This window comes from Macrobrachium rosenbergii, chromosome 12 (genome assembly GCF_040412425.1).
Source record: "Macrobrachium rosenbergii isolate ZJJX-2024 chromosome 12, ASM4041242v1, whole genome shotgun sequence".
NCBI lineage: Eukaryota > Metazoa > Arthropoda > Malacostraca > Decapoda > Palaemonidae > Macrobrachium > Macrobrachium rosenbergii.
Window position 1 is genome coordinate 84961812 of NC_089752.1, and position 22020 is coordinate 84983831.

At 51.3% G+C, this 22020-nt stretch overlaps 1 protein-coding gene across 1 annotated transcript in view; it reads right to left on the reverse strand.

Annotated features, from left to right (window-relative positions):
- LOC136843747 (probable ATP-dependent RNA helicase vasa-like) overlaps positions 1–21369 on the reverse strand; it is a 711228-nt gene extending 689859 nt beyond the window's left edge. The window contains exon 1 of the mRNA XM_067112404.1: positions 21227–21369. The gene's annotated coding sequence lies outside the window, so the exon portion shown is untranslated. The remainder of the gene's footprint in view (positions 1–21226) is intronic.
- Between the last annotated feature and the right edge of the window lie 651 nt (positions 21370–22020).

Sequence of the window (22020 nt, forward strand, 5' to 3'; positions counted from 1 at the left end):
GGCAGTATCGAGACACCTCGGCACCCAGACATCTTGTCTCGGCACCCAGACACCTGGGCCTCGGCACCCAGACACCTGGGTGTCTCAGCACCCAGACACCTGGGTGTCTCGGCACTTTCTCTCGTCCTGTGCCTCTCTTCAGGAGAGCGCTCGTGATTCATAGAATTCGAGCTACCCACGAGACTTCCAAAAATCGGGAGCGGCTGCTTTGTTTCCTAAAGAGATTGAAAAACAGCCAAGCACAGAACCAGTCTTAGACGCAGACTTCCAAGACTGGCAACGAGGGCGTGGCCTCGAGAGGCTGCTTCGCTCTGCAGCCCAAAAAACGCAAGATCCCACAGGAGAATGCGAATCGGTTCCTGCCCTGAGGGCAGGAAGAGCCAACAGAGAGAAACTTGTCTCCCGGAAGAGAGTCAGTCCCTTAGAAGTCCCGCAGGACTCCCGAAGTGAATCTCTTCCCTGCTTCTTCTGATGTTCGAACCGACAGGATCGAGACACCAGGCTGGGAACCCGACCGAGCACTGGCAACACTCGGGGAGCGCTTGTGGTGCTGGCAGGAAGAGAACTGAGACACCTGGGTGCCTCGGCCCTTTTCTCTCGCACTGCTCCCGAACTGGGCCCAGGAAAATCTCTCCAGACCAGATAGGGATACTTGATATTCCACAGAATCTCGAGCACTCGGAATGGCTCGCGAACGAGTGCCCGAAGCAGCCCCCGTCTTAGAGGTGGAACCTCTAGGACTGGGAACAGGATCGCAAACTGAGGTCTGCGCGCCCACGGCTTCCAAACACAAAACCCAGGGCTATGCCAATCGGTTTCCTAACCTGAAGGGGGAAGAGCCAACGAGAGACCCACTGCCTCCTCGGAAGGAAGGAGGCAGTCCCTAGACGTCCAAGGGCATCAAGGGAAGAAGCAGCCTTCCTCTCCTTTGGCCGATGGAGGTCTGTCGATTCTCGGGACCCCCTTGGACCTTGGGAGAGGAAGGGGAAGACGCAGCAGAAGAAGAAATCGAAGATAAGATGAAGAAGACGGCGGCTACTTCCACAGGGCGGCTTCCTTCACCTACACTCCGACATCTTCTACAGGATGGTGGACATGAAACATCGTAACCTACAGGGCAGTCCGGCAGGAACACAACGGACGTGGCCCAGGACATCACCACCAGGAGAAGCAACAGGCATGATCGGGACAGCCAATGCAGGAGCTATGGCAGCAGTTTGGAAGGCAGGAGCTACTGCAACGGCCAGGAACATCACCTTAATAGGGCTACTTCCTTTATCTTCATGCCGACATCTTCTACAGGATGGCGGACATCGTAACCCCTGGGGCAGCTGGCAGGAGCAAAACGGAAGCAGCCCTAGGCACGACCGCCAGGAGAAGCAGCAGGCATGATCAGGCCAGCTGATGCAAGAGCTATGGCAGAGGTTCGGAGGGCAGGAGCTATTGCAACGGCCAGGAACGTCACTAACACATGGCAACTTCCTTCCCCTTCACGCCAACATCATCTGCAGGATGGCGGACATCATAATATCTGGGGCAGCTGGCAGGAACACAAAAAAGCGGCTGGGGACCACCAGGGGAAGCGGCAGGCATGATCAGGACAGCCAAGCAACGGCAGAGGTTCGGGCAGGAGCTATTGCAACGGCCAGGGCGACTTCCTTCCCTTCATGCCAACAGGAGGATGGCGGAGAGAACCTCTGGGGCAGCTGGCAGGAACACAACGGAAGCAGCCCAAGGCACAACCACAAGAAGAGGCACGATCAGGACAGCCGATGCAGGAGTCAGCGGTTTGGAAGGCAGGAGCTCAACGGACAGAAATGTCATTTGAAAGTCACCAGCAGCGACAGAACGATCAGGGCAGACTGCGGCAGGAGACCAGGAAGAGCAGCCCAGAGACTGTTGTCGAGTTGACAAGAGCATAACACAAGGAACAGCAGGAGCAGATGCACCACAGATAAGCAGGAGGCATTGCAACAGCATACATGAAGACCAGCAATGACAGCGATCGATCCACATCGGCAGGAACAGAGTCAGAACGATCCCAACGTGGAAATATGTCATCTAATCAGGTATTGTGGTCGATCCCAAAGCAACACTGAATGAATGTCGGGACTGCTTCATGCGAGATATCCTTTGATATATCCAGCCAACTACTGCTGTGTCTGCGATGCTCACTGTCAACCTGAAAGAAAAGCAAAGATGATTAGTAGAGGAGGCTCCTCCTTGCAGACCACTGAGCTCATTAACAGCCCTAGGGCAGGGGAGGATTAGACTTAGTACTGCCCTAAGAAGGGAGGTCGCTCGAAGAGGTCCCGATCTATTCTGTCTTTTCTGGTCTTCGCCCCGATGAGCGAGCGAAGAGGGCGAAGGAGAGAGATCTACTAAAGGGGAGAAGGAAGAACCTATGGGGAAGAAAAAAGGATGGATGGGGGAGGCCACCAAGGGCGCCGTGGAAGCGGAACTTATTGACGACGCCCGCAACCTCCCACCCAGCCCGCAGTTCTCTAAGTGCAGGGCGAGCGAGCAACACTCAGCATAAGTAGGAAGAAAATTAGTGATGCCCTTTACACGGAGGGGAAGCCCAAGAAGGGAACTAACTCTTACGTCGATGATCAATGTAGGGGAGTGAAGATATTGCGTCCCAAACTATATCTCCGAATGTACAGGGGCGCCTTCAGTATTACGTAAAGGGCTGCTGGAAGAGAAGCATTACCAATCGGTTACGCTACTCCAATTACGGCCTTGGCCGTGAAACCCAAGACATAGGCAGGGAACGACGGCTTATGCAAGATTATCATAAATCGTGGGTATTAATAAATATGAAACACATATACTGTATATAAACAAAAATACATTAAGATCCCACCGGGATAATAAGAGCTTAACGACAGTCAGGCAGAGAAAACGAAAAAACACATCAGCAACGCATGACGGCCGGAAGCAAACTGGAATGCTTACATCCGGGCAGGCGGGTATTCCCGCCTACCTGGCGGTAGTTACTCCCCAACCACCTTGCTCAAGAGTTTAACAGCTGTTTCCAGCCTACGCCTGAGAGTAATTCCTAATGTAAAGGACCGACGGTTTGTATATTGTGTCGGAACAAGTGTTGGAAAAATTTACTTTTTTTCTCCTGAACCAATAGGACATAACAGAAAGAAAGAATTTAAATAAACAAGAACAAACAAGAACATTAAATTTACTGCTGACACTGGTTCAAACCCCCCATTACAGATGAGGTCAAGGAGTTAGCAAGGGAAGACAAAAGTTCTATTTAAAGCGTAAATAATAACTGAAAATTACTGCTAACCAAAAATTGGCGATTTAGCAACTGATTCCTGGACAAATGCGCCGATAATTGGTAATGAAAAGTAATTGATAACCAGCAATCAGCGCCAATAACCGGTTATCAGCGATAACCAGGAATCGGGGTCGAAAATCCGGTTATTGTCATCGCTAGACAAGCACTGTAAAACCGGATTGCCAATAACCGATGCTGCCTATAACCGGGGACTGCCTGTACTACTATCCTCCCAAACATTTATTGGGGAGACACTGGTTCATCCCTCACTACCTTACTGAAAAAAAGTTTTATAATAAATCAAAAATGACAATAACTTATTAACCAATCATGTTGTGCTGTTATCCCTCCAAAACCCCCTAAACGTTGCCAACATGCCTCCCTCCTTGGGGGGCTGTCCATTTTCTGGGGTTCACATAATTCATCCTGAACATGACAGCAATGGGTATCTCTCTCTGTTTTGAATAAAAATTCATTTTTTTTCCTGCAAGTGCAAAACTTGTTAATCTGTTATCCCATGTTTGAAAGCATAAATCTGTTAACACCCTGCATTAAGAAAGCAAATAATTTTTAAAGTACTGTAAAATAAAAATTTTAAAAGTAAATTGTATTTTTTCCTAACTATACAAACCCGAGGTCCTTTACATTAGGGATTACTTTCAGGCGTAGGCTGGAAATGGCCGTTAAACTCTTGAACAAGGTGGTTAGGCAGTAACTACCTCCAGGTAGGCAGGGATACCTGCCTGCCCGGATGTAAACATTCCAGTTTGCCTTTTGGCCAGGTACAGATTGAGGGGTGGCATGAGGTGGGCATAAAGTGTAAAGGACCTCGGGTTTGTATAGTTAGGAAAAATACAATTTACTTTTAAAAATTGTTATTTGTGAGTAACACAATATACAAACCCTCGGTCCTTTACATTAGGAGACTCACTGATTGGAGGGAGGAATCTGATAAAGTCTCTCTGAACTGACTGGAGTTCACCACCTTGTCTTCCCTTCCTGGTCGTGAGAGCGAGGAAGGGAAAAACTGCCTCTGACAAAAGATCGGGTTGTAAGAAACGCAGGATCAGTTGTCAGACTTCTGGGTCCCTTTGCATGAAAGAGGAAACGTCAGTTCATGCAAAGTAGGCTAGGAAGAATTTGACGTCGGATGACAATAAGGCAAATACAAGCATTGGGTTGTCTCATAGTCATGGTCTCCTTCCTCCCCTTGCAAGAGGAAGGAGTGGGGTTGCTTCTATTAACCTGAACGGAAATAGAACAGGAGCTCCTGTTATGTGCATCTCTGCCTCGATCGCCCAGTCCAGCTTGTAACGGCATGTCCGCTCCTGCCTGTGGGAAGAGAGCCAGGATGGGGAGAAAGAAGAGAGGCCAGTCACTCAACATTCATTCTCCCCATCACAGCCGTACAACATAGGCGAGATGCAACCTGTCCCGTTAGGGGAGCTGGATAAGCTACACAACTTGTTGAGCAGCCACCACAGGACCCAAGGAAAAAGTGTCCAAGGACTTGTGTGCAACATCCCGGAGGTAGAAGGAGGTGAAGGTAGTCTGTTGGGACCACACACCCGCCTTCAGCACCTGTGGTACCGACATATTCTTCCGAATGCGAGGGATGGACCAAGCCATCGACTTTGTGAGCTCTCAGGTGAAAGGTACTGGTATCATTCGTCATCAGCTGCCAAGTACCTCCTTGATCGCTTCAGAAGTCAGGAGGAAGATGTGTCCTTAGACACTTCTTCCTTGGGAGAGACAGTACTACTAGAAAACGTTGACGACATCCAGGTTAGGAATGTCAAACCTTTCGGAAAGTACCACAGCTCCCAATAGGACAAAGTAACGAATGATCTGGATCATCGATACAAAGTCCAAGGAGGGGAACAAGAAGGACTCGAACCCGACAGTCGATGCCAATGGATTCAGAGTCCATCTACGACATCCGAGAAGGAGTCGAGGTATGATCCCCATCCCTGTTCTTCCATCTTCTACACCAAGGCCAGGGTAAGATGAGAGATGGACCTAAGAGGGCATATCTCTATCCGACGACTCTTGTAGGGCAAGTGCAGAGCACGGACAGGAACCCTAAACGAGAGTCACATGCCACCCAGGAAACAGTTCCTGGGACAGCATGACTGAAGAAGCTTCTCGTCCGTAGCTAACTCTCGACTGAGGAGACGAAGGCTACTTCAGATAGAAGACTAGGTCGCAAGGGCCTACGTTCTTCACAAAATGAAAGGGAGAGAAGCAGCCCTCGGCGGAGAAGACGAGGAAGTCCAGACTTGAAAGAGTGACTCTGACCCGGGAAGAAGTTCCGACAACGACACCACCAGCGAAGACGGATCCAGTTCCTGGGACAGTGTTGCAGAGGACTTCAAGGGATATCCAGCTATATCCGTTGCCGCTCGGCGAGAAAGCCTGTGCTTGCAAGGAAAGCTGGAATGTCTCCCAGTCCTGAACACACAGGGATGTACTGCCTCAAGAACCGCTTCTTGTGTAGCTGCACAGGAGGATGGGTCAAGCGGAATTCTTCTCAATGCCTCGGCAATCAGGTCGGATGAAGGTGAAGTCTTCAGCATATTTGTCTGTAACTCAGGGGTGAGCAATGTTTGTGAACCCCTAGCGGAAAAACGGACAAATACGGAGGGAAAAAAAATTGATATCGAGTTTTCACCAAAAAGACAGCATGCCTCAACAGAGCGGCCCCTGGTCTGGTATGAGGAGTGAGAAAACACTACTGACTTGTGTGCAGGGAGGCAACAGAAGGACGGTAGGGATTTCTCAGTCCAGCAGTCTCTGCATGAATCTTCGTGAAGAAAGAGTGAGCAGCATGTTCTGTCCCGATCACTCAAACCCGAGGCCAGGCTTGCCTACCAATACATCCCCACCAGGGATGCATCTGGTTAATTGAGCTGTCGAGTGTGCAATCAAGAACAACACTCGAGTACCTTCAAATGTCGAGATGAAACAGGGGAAAAACGATTGCCTCCTGTTTGTCGACAAATGCCACTACTGTGGTTTTGTTGTTCAATGAAACCAGTGAGTGCCGCAAAACCCATCCTGAATTTCTCGGACAGCCAAAAGGCTGCCCTGAGCCCAGGACGGTGATGAGAAGGTACTAATCATCTCGGTCACACAAATTCAAGACAAGGTCTTACCAGTGTGCGCCTATTCCTCAATCTGTGAATCTGTGAGTAGACACAAGATTTGAGGGAATATGCAAGCATATTCGAAGGTTCCTTCAATCAAGCATTAGCCTAACTCTTTCCTCATACATTGAAGAGGAAAAAAACGGGGAAAAGGAAGCAGACTTCCATTTTCCACCATGGGGAAGCTTCTGCAAGATGACAGGGAACCAGAGACAATTAGCTCTAGCCGGCTGGCATTTCCCGAATCGGGAGCACGGGAGAGGTGGTGGGATGAAAGTTCGATGGAAAGAATTGCCGAGACCTAAGGGAAATAGATACTTCTCCTGAAGGAATCCATTCCCAGGTCTCGGCAATGTTGCTGCCAGTTCCAGAGACTCGATAAGTATCATTTGTCCAGGCATCAGCAGTTGCAATCTTCTTCTGAAGCCTAGGACTTCTTAGCTAAGGAGTTGAGGGGGCTGGCTTGAACTCAAGGTTGAGTTGAGATGACTAAGACCCAAAGTTCTTGGCCATTGTCCAAAGGACAAGTCAGTGCCCTGGTGGGAAACCTTGATTACTGGGGTATCTGGCAAATCTCTGAAAGAGAAAGGCAGAACCAAGTAAAGGTTCGTTCCCAAGGGTCGAGCCAACTGGGCGTTTTACGAAACTGGAGATCCGAATTGGGACAAAGTCCTTCTTCTTAGCACCAGAATTGCCCAAAAACAGTCAGCAAGACCCTCCAGGCAAGAAGAATTCATATTCTGTCGAGGCAGGGGTGGAAGTTTGGTGTCTCGACCTGAATTAACTCCATCGAAGAAAAGAATTCATCAGGTCGAGAACGCTCTCGGAAGCCAGGACCGTGGCGGTCCCTGACATTCTCGGCCCTCGGAAACTGCAAGGGTTGCAAGTGATGAAGGTTATTCATTGGGGAGGCGGTCCTGTCCTGGGATCTCGCGTCAGAATGACGATTCAGCATAAAGTTCTCCCGAGAACACAGGGGCGATCGTAATTTGAAGAGGAAGACCCTCGCTGCTTTTTCTGATGCGTGAAACTCCTGTACTTCTCCTTGGAGGGAGACCTTGACAGATCCCATGAAACCCTCCTCAGCTACCTGGTTATAATAGGAGAGAATCGTGGGACCGATACCCAAAGCACGCCAGGCAGCCGAACTCCGAAAGAAAATTTCGTCGGAACTCTCTCTGTCCGTCTCGCGCCTCTCGGAACAACTGAGAGGAGAAGAGAACAGGTGAGGAGAAAAGAGTATCCCTACCTGTCCTGCCAGAATGATAAGCAAGAGAGGCGGACCGTGAGCGATAATCAACCGAAGGAGATTACTGCCACATGGGGAAAGAAGAGCACTTGTGCCGTGGCAAAGCGCTTTCCTGGGAAGAGCAAAAAGTTCACTCGAACATAGCCGAGAACTCGAATCAGAAAGAAAAAACCGAGTAGGGCCGAGCCGAGCCGAGCCGATCACGCATCACGAACGCGATCCAGCTGGTCGGTATGCGCGCAGACTGGGAGGCAGGCGGGCGGGCGAGGCCAATCTGGCGCCAAGCCAGTCTGGCAAGCCAGTCTGGCCAGCTGAGTCGAGCCGAGCCAGTCTGGCAAGCCAGTGAGTCGAGCCGAGCCAGTCTGGAAAGTGCGACCGGGGCCAAGCCGAGCCAATTGCGAACACAATCATAACTGGGCAGGCCGGACTCATCTGCTGTGAACAATTGCTAGTTTCCCGAACTCTAAACTCCTTCGAGGCCGAGGCCGAGACCCTCGAGAAGAAGGTTCAAAGGGGAATTCTGTGTCTGCTATCTTGCATGCTCAACCCTAAAGTTCGAGACACAAGAAAAAGAAGCCTCATGGGCAGAATCGAGACACCAAAGACAGACACCTGGTGTGGCGACCAGACACCTGGGTGTCGGCAACCAGACATCTGGGTGTCCTGGCACCAGACACCTGGGTGTCCGGCAACCAGACACCTGGGTGTCACCCAGACTTTCCGGCAACCAGACACCTGGGTGTCGGCAACCAGACACCTGGGTGTCCGGCAACCAGACACCTGGGTGTCTACCTGGGCTGGCAACCAGACACCTGGGTGTCATTTGTCTCTGGCACTTTCTCTCGTCCTGTGCCTCTCGAAGGAGAGCGCTCGTGATTCATAGAATTCGAGCTACCCACGAGACTTCCGAAAATCGGGAGTGGCTGCTTTGTTTCCTAATAGATCGAAAGAGCCAAGCACAGAACCAGTCTTAGATGCAGACTTCCAAGACTGGCAACGAGGGAGTGGCCTCGAGAGGCCGCGCTCTCAGCCAAAGAAAACGCAAGATCCCACAGAAGAAAAGAGGGAATCGGTCAATCAAGAGAAACTTGTCTCCGGAAGAGAGTCAGTCCCTTAGAAGTCCCGCAGGACTCCCAAAGAGAATCTCTTCCCTGGTTCTTCTGTTGTTCGAACCGACAGGATCGAGACACCAGGCTGGGAACCCGACCAAGCACTGGCAAACACTTGGGGAGCGCTTGCGGTGCTGGCAGGAAGAGGAACCAAGACACCTGGGTGCCTCGGCCCTTTCTCTCGCACTGCTCCCGAACTGGGCCCAGGAAAATTTCTCCAGACCAGATCGGGATACTGATATTCCATAGAATCTCGAGCACTCGAAAATGCTTGCGAACGAGCCCAAAGCAGCCCCCATCTTAGAGGCGGAACCTCTAAGACTGGGAACGGATCGCAAACTGAGGTCTGCGCGCCCGCGGCTCTCCAAACACAAAACCCAGGGCTATGCCAATCGGTTTCCTAACCCGAAGGTCGGGAAGAGCCAACGAGAGACCCACTGCCTCCTCGGAAAGGAGGCAGTCCCTAAATGTCCAAGGGCATCAAGGGGAAGAAGCAGCATTCCTTTCCTTCGGCCGATGGAGGTCTGTCCGATTCTCGGGACCCCCTTGGACCTCGGGAGAGGAAGGAAGACGCAGCAGAAGACGAAATCGAAGATAAGATGAAGAAGACGGCGGCTACTTCCACAGGGCATGGCTTCCTTCACCTCCACTCCGACATCTTCTACACAGGATGGTGGACACGAAACATCGTAACCTCCAGGGTAGTCCGGCAGGAACACAACGGATGCAGCCAGGACACCACCACCAGAGAGAAGCATGATCAGGACAGCCGATGCAGGAGCTACGGCAGCAGTTCGGAAGGCAGGAGCTACTGCAACGGCCAGGAACATCACCTCCAACAGGACGACTTCCTAAATCATCTTCACGCCGACATCTTCTACAGGATGGCGGACACATCGTAACCTCTGGGGCAGCTGGCAGGAACGCACAGTTGGAAGCGTCCCGTGCCAATTGGCACACCGCCAGGAGAAGCAGCAGGAATGATCAGGACAGCCGATGCAGGAGCTACGGCAAAGGTTCGGAGAGCAGGAGCTCTTGCAACGGCCAGGAATGTCACTTCCACAAGGCGACTTCCTTCCTTTCACGCCAACATCTACAGGATGGCTGACATCGTAACCCCCAGGGCAGCTGGCAGGAACACAACGGAAGTGGCCCGGGCAGGCACAACCACTAGGAGAAGAAGCGGGCACGATCAGGACATTCGATGCAGGAGCTACGTTAGCGGTTCGGAAGGCAGGAGCTACTGCAACGGACAGAATGTCATTTGAAAGTCACCAGCAGCGACAGGAGCGATCAGGGTGGCTGCGGCAGGAGACCAGGAGAGCAGCCCAGAGACTGTTGTCTCAGAGTTGACAGAGCATAACACAGGGAACAGCAGGAGCAGATGGACCACAGATACGCAGGAAGCATTGCAACAGCATACATGAAAACCAGCAATGACAGCGATCGATCTACATCGGCGGGAACAGAGTCAGAGCGATCCCGACGTGGAAATATGTCATCTAATCAGGTATTGTGGTCGATCCCAAAGCAACACTGAATGAATGTCGGGACTGCTTCATGCAAAATATTTTTGATATATCCAGCCAACTACTGCTGTGTCTGCAATGCTCACTGTCAACCTGAAAGAAAAACAAAGATGATTAGTAGAGGAGGCTCCTCCCGATAGGACAAGGGAACAGCCCTACGCAGTGTTAGGAGGTACTCTAGAGAGAGGTCGCTCGATTGCTTCCCCGGTCTTCGCCCGAGCTGCTGAGAGCAGGAAAAAGGAAGAGGGCGAAGGAGAGAGAAGGAAGAACCTACGGGAAGAGAAAAGGATGGACAGAGGAGGCCACCAAGGGCGCCGTGGAAGCGGAACTTATCGACGACGCCCGTAACCTCCCACTCAGCCCGCAAATCTCTAAGCGCAGGCGGAGAGTAACACTCAGCATAAGTAGGAAGAAATTAGTGATGCCCTTTATACACGGAGGGCGGAAGCCCAGAGGGAAGGGACTAATCTTTGTCCCGATGGATGTAGGGAAGTGAAGAAATTGCGTCCCAAACTAATCTCCGAAAGTACAGGGGCGCCTTCAGTATTTACGTAAAGGGCCGCTGGAGAGAAGCATTACCACTTGGTTACGCTTACTCCAGTTATGCCCTTGGCCGTCAAACCCAAGACACAGGCAGGGAACGATTTTAAGTAAAGGTTATCACAAATCGTGGGTTTGTATTACCAAATATCAAACACACGCAATATATAAACAAAAATACAGAAAGATCCCAGTTTTGGGAAAATAAGAGCTTAACGACAGTCAGGCAGAGAGAATGAAAAAACACATCAGTTTGACGGCCGAAAGCAAACTGGAATGTTTACATCCGGGCAGGCGGGTATCCCTGCCTACCTGGAGGTAGTAGTATACTGCCTAACCACCTTGTTCAATCATTTTAACGGCCATTTTTTTTTTGAAATTTTTCCCTAATCAAAAGGACAATTTTAAAGTCGGAAATTGTATTTTTCCTAACTATACAAAAAGGTCCTTTACATTAGGGATTACTTTCAGGTGTAGGCTGGAAACGGCTGTTGAACTTCAAACAAGGTGGTTAGGCAGTTAACTTTGTCCGGGAGGCGGGAGTACCGCCTGCCCGGATGTAAACATTCCAATTTGCCTTTCGGCCCAGGTATCAGATTGAGGGGTGGCATGAGGTGGGCATAAAAGTGTAAAGGACCTCGGGTTTGTACAGTTAGGAAAAATACAATTTACTTTAAAAATTGTTATTTGTTCCGACACAATATACAAACCCTCGGTCCTTTACATTAGGAGACTTATTGGTTAGAGGGAGGAATCTGATTAAGTCTCTATGAACTGACTTGAGTTTACCACCTTGTCATCCCTTCCTGATTGTGAGAGCGAGGAAGGGAAAAAACTGCCTCTGACAAAAGATCGGGTTGTAAGAAATGCAAGATCAGTTGTCAGACTTCTGGGTCCCTTTGCATGAAAGAGGAAAACGTCAGTTCATGCAAAGTAGGCTAGGAAGAACTTGACGTCGGATGACATAAAGGCAAATACAAGCATTGGGTTTGTCTTATAGTCATGGTCTCCTTCCCCCTTGCAAGAGGAAGGAGTGGGGTTGCTTCTATCAACCTGAACGGAAAAATAGAACGGGAGCTCCCGTTGGGTGCTTACCTGCATCGACCGCCAGATCCAGCTTGTAACGGCACATCCGCTCCCTGCCCATGGGAAGAGAGCCAGGATGGGGAGAAAGAAAAGAGGCCAGTCACTCCACATTCATTCTCCCAATCACAACTGTACATCTTAGGCGAGATGCAACCTGTCCTGTTAGAGGAGCCGGGTAAGCTACACAACTTGTTGAGCAGCCACCACAGGACCCAAGGAAAAAGTGTCCAAGGACTTGTGTGCAACATCCCGGAGGTAGAAGGAGGTGAAGGTAGTCTGTTGGGACCACACACCCGCCTTCAGCACCTGTGAAACCGACATATTCTTCCGAAATGCGAGGGACGGACCAATGCTGCGGACCTCGTGAGCTCTCGGACGAAGCGTGCCGGTGTCGTCTTCTCCTGCAGCAGATTATGCTCTCCTTATCGTCTCACAAAGCCAGAAGAGATTGTGTTCTTGGACACTTCTTTCTTGGTCGAGCCAGTACTAATGAAGAGTCGTCGAAACTCAGGCTGGAGGTAGGACCGCTGCACTCTAACAGGACACAGTAGCATCTCGTCTGGTTCATTACCTACAAAGTCCTCTAGGGAGGGGATCGTGAAGGACTCGAACCGTGCGTCAGGGACCGAAGGATTCTGAGTCTTCGCTATGAAATCCGGGATGAAATCGAGCGTAACTGATCCCCATCCCCTCGAGTGTTTAACATCAAAGGAAAGTCCGTGAAGTTCGCCAACTCTCTTCGCCGATGCCAGGGCTAGCAGGAAGATGGTCTTGAGGGTCAGATCCCTGTCTGACGACTCTCGTAAAGGCTCGTACGGTGCACGAGTCAGGCTCCTTAGGACGAGAGTCACATCCCACACAGGGGGCCTGAGATCCCTGGGTGGGCAAGACCTTTCGAAGCTTCTCATTAGTAGAGATATCTTGAAAGAGGAGGAGATGTCTACTCCTTTCAGCTGCAAGACTAGGCTGAGTGCGGCACGGTAGCCTTTCACAGCTGAAATGGAGAGAAGCTTCTCTCGGTGAAGGAAGACGAGGAAGTCCGCGACCTGCTGAACAGTAGCTCCGACTGGAGAGATACCCCTTCGACGACACCAACCACAGAAGACGGACCACTTTCCCTGGTATACCGCTGCGGAGGATCGTCTGAGGTATCCTGCCATCTCTGTTGCTGTGCAATGCAAAAAGCCTCTTGCTCACAAGAAATGGTGGATAACCTCCAGCCGTGAAGACACAGGGAATGCACTGCCAGGTGGAACCGCTCTACATGAGGTTGACGCAGAAGGTTGGGCCCGGGGGGAATCTCTCTCGGCGCCTCGAGAGGAGAGCTAGCAGGTCCGGATACCAAAAAGCCTGGGGCCATTTGGGTGTCACCAGAATCATTCTGAGATTCGGGGTGATCATCACTCGGCTGATCATTCGGCGAATCAGACAGAACGGGGGAAAGGCGTATACGTCGAGGTTGTCCCACGGGTGTTGGAACGTGTCCTCTGCAGTGGCCCATGGGTCCGGCACGACAGAACAGAAGACCTGGAGTTTTCTGTTGTGCCGGGTGGCGAACAGATCGATGGCTGGGCGCCCCCACAGGTCGAACAGCCTTTCTGCTATCTCCTGGTGGAGGGACCATTCGGTCCCTACCACCTGGTTCTGGCGGCTGAGCTTGTCTGCCACAACATTCCTCTTGCCTGGAATGTACCTGGCTGACAGCTCTACCGAGTGAGCCGTGGCCCACTCGTGCACCTGCATCGTCAACTAATGAAGCTGGCGGGACACACGGCCCCCTGCTTGTTGACATATGCCACTACTGTGGTATTGTCGCTCATCAGTACCACGGAGTGTCCCATCACTCGATCCCGGAACTCTTGGAGGGCCAGGAAGGCTGCCTTGAGTTCCAGGATGTTGATGTGAAGGCACTTGTCGTCTTGGTGCAACACTCCCGTTGATGTGAAGGCACTTGTCGTCTTGGTGCCACACTCCCGAAGTCAGCAACTCCTCCAGGTATGCGCCCCATCCCTCGGTTGATGCGTCTGAGAACAGAAGCATGTCCGGAGGGGGAGTATGCAGGGATACTCCTATCAAGAGGTTCCTGTCGTCTGACCACCAGCGAAGGTCCTCCCTCACCTCCTCGGAAAGAGGGATGAGGAAGGACTGGGGGGTCTTGGGACTGGGACCAATACTCCTATAGTCTCCACTGAAGAGACCACAGGTGAAGACGCCCATGAGGTACTAGCTTCTCCAAAGACGACAAGTGACCGATGACAACTTGCCATTGCCGGGCTGACTGCTCCTGTCGTGACAGGAGCAGTTGTGCTGCCTGCCTGAACTTGCTAATACGAGAGTCTGAGGGAAAGACTTTCACTGCCACCGTGTCTATCAGTATGCCCAGGTACTTTATCCTCTGCTTGGGGGTGAGATCTGACTTCTCGAGATTTACCAAAACCCGGCAAAACTCTAGGAGCTGATCCCTGTCCTGTAGCAACTGCGCATGAGAGCCCACCAGGACTAGCCAGCCGTCGAGATACCTCAGTAGATGTATCCTGTGCAAGTGGGCCCAAGCTGACATGAGAGAGAAGACTCTTGTGAACACCTGTGGAGCGGTCGAGAGCCTGAAACAAAGTGCCCTGAACTGGAAGACCGTCTCCCCGAGGACAAAGCGGAGGTACTTGCAAGAGGACAGATGAATGGGTATTTGGAAATACGCATCCTTCAAGTCCACCGTAAGCATGAAGTCATTTCTCCTGATGGAGGCCAGCAATTTGCGCTGTTTCCATCGTGAACCGAGTCTGGCGAACTGGTTCAAGGGAGAGAGGTCTATGACTGGTCTCCATCCCCCTGAGGCTTTCTCCACGAGAAAGACACGGCTGTAAAAGCCTGGAGACTGGTCAGACACGACTTCTACAGCACCCCTGCTCAGTATGGCTTGCACTTCTTGCTGTAGTGTGGTGTCCTTCGAAGATCCTGGTACATAAGTTTGGAGATGGACCGGAGAGTAGGTGAGGGGAGGCCGAGACTCGAAGGGTAGTAGATATCCCTCCCGAAGGACATCCACTATCCAGGTCTCAGCTCCATGTCACTGCCATGTTGCCCAATGGCTCCGACAGGCACACCCCAACACTTTGGCAGCTGTTGGGGGGAACGCGCCCCTAAGCGTTTCCCCTTCTTCTTCTTCCCTTTGCCCCTTTTACCGGATTGGAAAGTGGGCTGAAAGGGGCAGGAAGACAACCCCTTTCTAGAGGAAGAAAGAAGGCTGGGTGTTTGGGACCCCTTGAAGACTGGGACTTCTTAGGGGCCAAGGCAGTGCCAGCCTGGCCCGAAGACCTGGCCACAATGGAATGTGAAGACCCGGAGGTCTTGGCCACTGCCTGGTGGACAAGCCGGTCGCTGTCATCGGCCCGGCGTTTGTCTACCATGGCATCCACCAACTCTCTGGGGAAGAGAGAGGAGGAACCCAGCAACGGTCCATTCCTAAGGGTGATAGCTGACTCGGGACCTACAGACCTGGAGAAGCGAGAGAGAACGGCGTCTCTCCGCTTCAGAACCAGGTTTGCCCACAGGTTCGCAGTCTGGTGGGCAAGGTAGGAAATAGCCCTACCCCCAGTTTGGCACAGTCTCCCAAAGACAGATTCCTCCCCAGGTACGATGGCGCCCAAGGAAGCAGCTACCTCTGATACAGATCGAGCCAGGAGACTGCCTGGAAGGCCGCCATGGCGGTGGCTTCCAGGGTTGCAGCTTCTTGCTAGGAGAGGGAGATACTCTCTGCAGTAAGCTGCTGCAACGTCAGACCCGGACCCAGATGAGTCAGATCCGGGTTAACCTACAGCTGGAGTGTAAAAGCGCTTCTGGCAAGGCGGGGGTGGGGGGAGAGAAGCTTATCTGAGCTACCCGAACAAAGTGAGCTGTCTTGCCGAGACACAAGACTGTTCACTTGGTCAAGTGACCCCCTCAGCAAGCGTGGACCACGGCAGCCCCACCGAAGCCTTGGGTTCCTTCTTGGGTCCCCAAAAGGATTCGAAGCGCGACGGACGATCCACAGAAGAGGCCATGGTCCCTTCCCCGAGGTCATTGTGCTGACGAATCAGCACAATAACCTCTGCAAAAGTCCTCTGTATCTCGGGGTGTCCGCATCCTGAGGCAGAGGACCCTCGAGTCTTTCCAGAGTGCGGTCCTCCCGATCTACTCTCTCTGCAGGAGGGAGAACCTCGGCAGACCCCCGTGATCCTTCCTGGACGACACGGGCGTAAGACCTGGTCGAGCCAAGGACCGAGCCAGGTTCGTACGCCCACGAGGTAGAACTCTGAGGAGAGAACTCGCCAGAATTCTTCCTGTCCGACTCACGCCCCCTGGAAGGAGCCGAAGGGGCGGAGGGGACAGGCGAGGAAGATCATTCGCTCCCACTGGCTTTGCTGGCAGAACCAACAGAGGCAGTGGGCGGGAGCGATCACCAACCCGCGGTGTGTGATGCAGCCCGGGTCGAGGAGAGTGCTTTAGCCCCAGGAAGCAGTCTCCCGAGGAGAGCGGAGGCTTGCGGAGCGGCTCGCCTCCTGTGAGCCAGGCTGGCTGCGCGGACGTGGCCGGGGACTGGGAGGAGTCAAGTGCGCGTCTGGCTGGCGCGAGCTTGTGCTGTCCTCTAGACGCGCCCCAGTCTTCTTCGAGGCCGTAGCCTCTCAGGAAGGCTGAGCAGGGGACCTCTTCTCCACCTCTCCAGGCGTTCGGCCCCAAGGGGCCGAAGTGCTATCCCGAGAACCTGACTTGGCACTCACAGGAGTGCCAGCAGGAAGAGCCTGGGCACCTGCATGCCCAGGTTCTTTCTCTCGTCCTGGTCTGTACGGCAAGAAGTTTCTCCCGTATCAGCTTGGGGTACATAGGTCTCCTTGGGGACCAGGGTACTCGGAGCAACTCACGTATGAGTGTCCGATGCGGACTCGTTGGCCTTAGAAGCAGGAATTTTCTTAGGCACATAGGAGGGGGGAGACACACACACACACACACACACACACACACAGACACACAGGTCTGCACACACACACACCTTGGTCTGCATGCCCTTGGCTCCCGATGCGACTGACCTGGAGGCCAGGGCAGCGGTTCCCTGATCCGAGGATTGAGAAGAGCTAACGAGAGATCCCACTGCCTTCCATGTGGAAGGAGGTAGACCCTTAGAAGTCGGTGCGAGACTTCTTGGGGGGGGGGGGAGAGGCAGACTACTTCTTCAGCCGCGAAGCCTTGGAAGGAGAAGAAAAAGAGGCAGCAGACGAAGACGATGACGATAAGACGAAGACGGCGACACCTTTCTAGACCTCCTCTTCTTCTTCACCATCTGCTTCAGTATCGCCGTCAGATCCCCAAACCAAGCGGGTGCAGCCAAAGACTCAGGAACAGGAGGAGGGGCTGCAGCAGAAGGCGCATCCCAGGTAGAGACACTGGTGCTCGGGCCAGCACCTACCTGGGCGGGAGCAACCGCGTGTCAGCCAGGAATGAAAGTAGGCAGGGCCAGGAGTGCAGGCACGGGTGGTGCGTGGGTAGCCAGGTAGGGCCGCACCAGAGTCGAAGGAATGGGGAGAGGAACAGACGAAGTGCCGGGCTGGATCGAGAAGTGAGGAACCATAGTTGAAGTCGAGCCAGGGTCAGCAACGGGAGCAGCGACAGTCACATAAGGGAGGGTTGATGTCACCATGTAGGAGGGGACCAGTCGCGTGAATGGGGCCAGGAACCCAGGAGGCAGCGGTACTGCATGATGCATGGCAGGGGTAGCCAATACCTGGGTATCCAGGTGCGAGGCTACCGACACCGGGAGCTGAGCGAACCTTGACATGGTAACCTGGAAAGATGTGAGACCAGTCCCTCCAGTGACGGTACGCCAGGTAGGCCCAGGTGTAGCCAGGCTGATGACAAGTCAGTTGCCTGGCTATCCAGCCAGAGACCTGAAGCGAAAGTCGGGTTAGTTTGGGAAGCCTCTACCCGCTCTGAAGGAGAAAACTCCCCTCCAGAATGGGAAGAGACCCCCGAGAGGATGTCCCGGTCCAACTCTCCCCTGCACCCTTCCACAACCGATGAAACAAATGAGGAAGGGGAGGGGGAGTCCTCACCCGAAGGAGAGGGAGCAAGAAAGGGAAGCTCGCCGGGAGGGAGAAATGAACCCGACACATTCGCCACCACTGGAGTCGCCGGGGGCGTATTACCCTCAGACGACTCCTTGGTAAGCTTACGACGGTAACGTCTCCTCCCCTCGAACTTCCTCCATTGCTCGGGGGACCAAGAGCAACACTCACTACAAGGAGCGTCGCGCGAACACACGCCCCCTGCAAGATGGGCAGAGAGCATGTGGGTCCGCGCCGACACTAGACCTAAATGAATTACATCTCTTCCCTCCTACACTGGGGCACACACGCTAGGGATAGGAAGGCTTAGAAGGCCTGTCCATAATGAAATTAATAAGAAAAAACAAAGATTTCCTACCAAAAAGTGACGAAAAAAGCAGTCAGGCAGAAAGCGTGAAGACGTCTGCATGCTACGACGACCGAAAGCAAATTGGAATGTTTACATCCGGGCAGGCGGTACCCCCGCCTCCCGGATAGTAGTCAACTGCCTAACCACCTTGTTTGAAGTTCAACGGCCGTTTCCAGCCTACGCCTGAAAGTAATCCCTAATGTAAAGGACCGAGGGTTTGTATATTGTGTCGGAACAACTATAAGTTAACACAGCAAAGAAAAAACACATATACGCTTTTGAGTTTATTCTTGTAAGTTTCAACCTTCTTGGCTGCACTTACCTGCAACTGTTGCAACACAGGTACCCCGCCGGACCAGTACTGAACGCAGCGCAGGGAGATTATATCCCCCCGAACCTACTGCTGAACACGGCGAAATGCATTTAACCAGCCAACCCAGTACTAATCACGGCAAAAGCATATCTGTACCCCAAAAGATACATTTTGCCCAGCCACATTTTTCTCAAGCATTTATGGTTTCTTTGCTTTATTGTCATAACCAGCGTGAAGCTTTTTCAACAAAACCATTCCTGTTACTGCCGCGTAAGTTCCCCCCCCCCCAATAACTCACGCAAACCCTGGTATTATTTTACTTATGGACATTAATTGCTTTCAACATAAAATATAGGTTTTTCTGTTGTATTATGATGTGATTTGCATGATTTTGAGGTTTATTTCCATCGCAAATGAATACTTATCCTTCCCCGGCAAATGATATACTGTATACATAATTAATAAAATTACGACTTGTCAGAATACTGCACCCCCTCTCCATAGCTAATATGGCAAAACTGTCTTTACTGATTACAGTTTTTTGCATTAGCTATGGAGAGGGGGTGCAGTATTCTGACAAGTTGTAATTTTATTAATTTTTATATATCATTTGTTGGGAAGGATAAGTATTCATTTGCGATGGAAATAAACCTCAAAATCATTCAAATCACATCATAATACAACAGAAAAACCTATATTTTATGTTGAAAGCAATTAATGTCCATAAGTAAAATAATACCCAAACCCTTCCCCCAACATCTAATAGCGTCAAACCCCCCAATTCCCTTCCCACCTGCTCTTGACCCACCACAGCCCTTATCTGCTACCCATTCCTCCGCCTTAAAACATACAGATTTTGCATTTCTTGTTCAGCGCAGTGGCTGAATCCCTTCCGTCAGCATCACGTTCGTGTGAGCCCATAACTCTGCACACCCCACCCCCCCGTGTCTTGCGCTAAATGCTATACCAGTTACCGCAACTTTTCTGCCTACTGCTTAGGTAACTACAAACGGTTAATCAAGCTTTGTCAGGTGGAAGTACAATTTTGTAGGCTACCTGGCTGAAGCCTATTTCAAGATTCATTTCCTCGACCCCAGCACCAGCTTCCACACATTTTTAAAGGTAAGGCCAGTTAGTTCTGTTGGTGTTCACTTTTTTTTATCTGCAAATTTTTTCCTGCCAAGCTGCTCCTCCAGCCAACTTCCAGTGCCTTCCCGCTCTTCTCTTCTCTTCTCTTCTCTTCTCTTTACCTTGGAAACTGGTTTTTCTCCAATTTTACCGCTTCTGGTAAAGTTGGTGAAGTTTGTTTTTTGTCGGCCACACACACTGTCCTCGTCCCCCTTACTGGGCAATGTTTCATCCCTCCCCCACCCCCAAGGGTTACGCTTCTACCCGCACTCGTTCCCGACAAGTTTCCTGCTTGCGCAACCTACCTCCCACCCCCTTCTCACACCACTCCCCACTTACCCCCACTTTTGGGGCACGTGAGGAAATTTCTCCATTCGTGCCTTGTTACCCCCCACCCTTTCAGCCGCTCCCTACCTTTAGCGTATGGCTCCCTCTCGTTTTCCCCTCCAGCCAGCGTCCCCGTAACGTAAACATGTCCGCTCCACTTCTCTGTTTTCCTCCACCCAGAACCCTGGATTCCCACAGTCCCCCTCTACTGCTGATTAGAGTTTGGGGGCAAATAACACTTGGCCGCCAACAAACAAACTCGCCTCCGTTATCAGAAGCCGTAAAAGTGGAGAAAAAACGTTTCCGAGGTAAAAAGAGGCACGGAGCTAATATGCAGAATTACCTGAACATCAAACATACAATAATGAGGGCAAATACAACGAACATAACGGTCAATATCATAAACATAACGTCTTACGTTGTTTTGGGTGTTACGGCCTACATATCGTACGGACGAAACGACCAGGACGCCCGCCTTTTAAATATCCACAAGTCCTTCAGCCTAACCTAACCTCGTGCAGGGTGCCCCATCCTGTCGTAGTTCGTTGGGAGCCCTCACTCCAGCTCGTTGCTTCCCTCACGCTTTTCCAGCAAACCTGTGCCAAGTAACCAGGGCCTGATAGACACGCGTTCCCCACCAAATTCGGCGGCATTGCAGAAGAACCGGCACCCAGGCTAGCCTCTGCCACACAAGGCCCACTTTCATCTACTCCACTCACTACAACGTTTGACACGACACACACACCCACCGCTTCGCTTCCCTACAAAATCTGTGGGCCAAGTCACCCCAACTCCCACAATACGACGATGGAAGGCACCGCCACCACCACCTTTACATGGAAAACACACGGACTGACCTTTGTCTCAAGAAGAAGACGAGAGGAACCAGCACAGTATTACACACGCTTACGAGGGGGGGGAAGCACAGTTACACAGGCTTCTCACAAGAAGCAACCAGGTCCACAACCGATTTTTTGTGGAAAACGAAACCCATCGGCTTCCATTTAAGCACTAGTACCTATTCAAGGATTAACTAAACTATTATACTGTGAGTTACCTGGCAAATCTGTTGTCCCGAAGGCTACTCTGTCACTTCAAGACCGACCAGCAGGCAGCAACGTCGTCTGGGTCGGCGTTTACTTTGTCAGTAGGCGTCGTCCAACTCCGAGTCTCGTCCACTGCTCTGAAACTCAGATATGGAACCGTACCTTAATTCGCTACAGAGAGCAAAGTCTTTCCAAATCTTAGGGTATGACTCAGTTTTTATATTTTTAGACCAGTTACGCCAGAAATAATATAAACTATCCACATAGTATCGCACAATATTTTTTCTGAATGTTTAAAAGAAAAATGCTACGATCATTTTAAGTTAAAACTGATTCTATGATTTCATGACTAAAAACAACAGATTTATATTTCCGGTTAGGTGCGCCTGGACCCTTCAAATTGATTAAAGCATGGAGGGAGTACCATAGTTTAGGATGTGAATGTGAAGATTTATTCGTTGAGTTTTGTTATTTTTTTAAGGTTCAAATAGCGTTTGGGGGTAAATTATTATCAAACGAAGAGTGAGGAGAGGGTGTTTAAGTCTTATTCGCTTATTCATTTTTTTCCACCTACGTACACTGTAGTCGACGCATTTTAAGGCGGCCCATTCACTATCATACATGTATGTGGCGTTTGATCATACAATTTGAGAAAATATGGGAGTGTTTGAAAGGTTGACCAACATCACTGAAGAATGATATACGTGTTTCGTATTTTCCCATCTAACCCGCCCTACAGACTGTCAAACATGTATGACCAACATGTTTGTTCATACACTGCCATAGACTGATAATATGTATGATC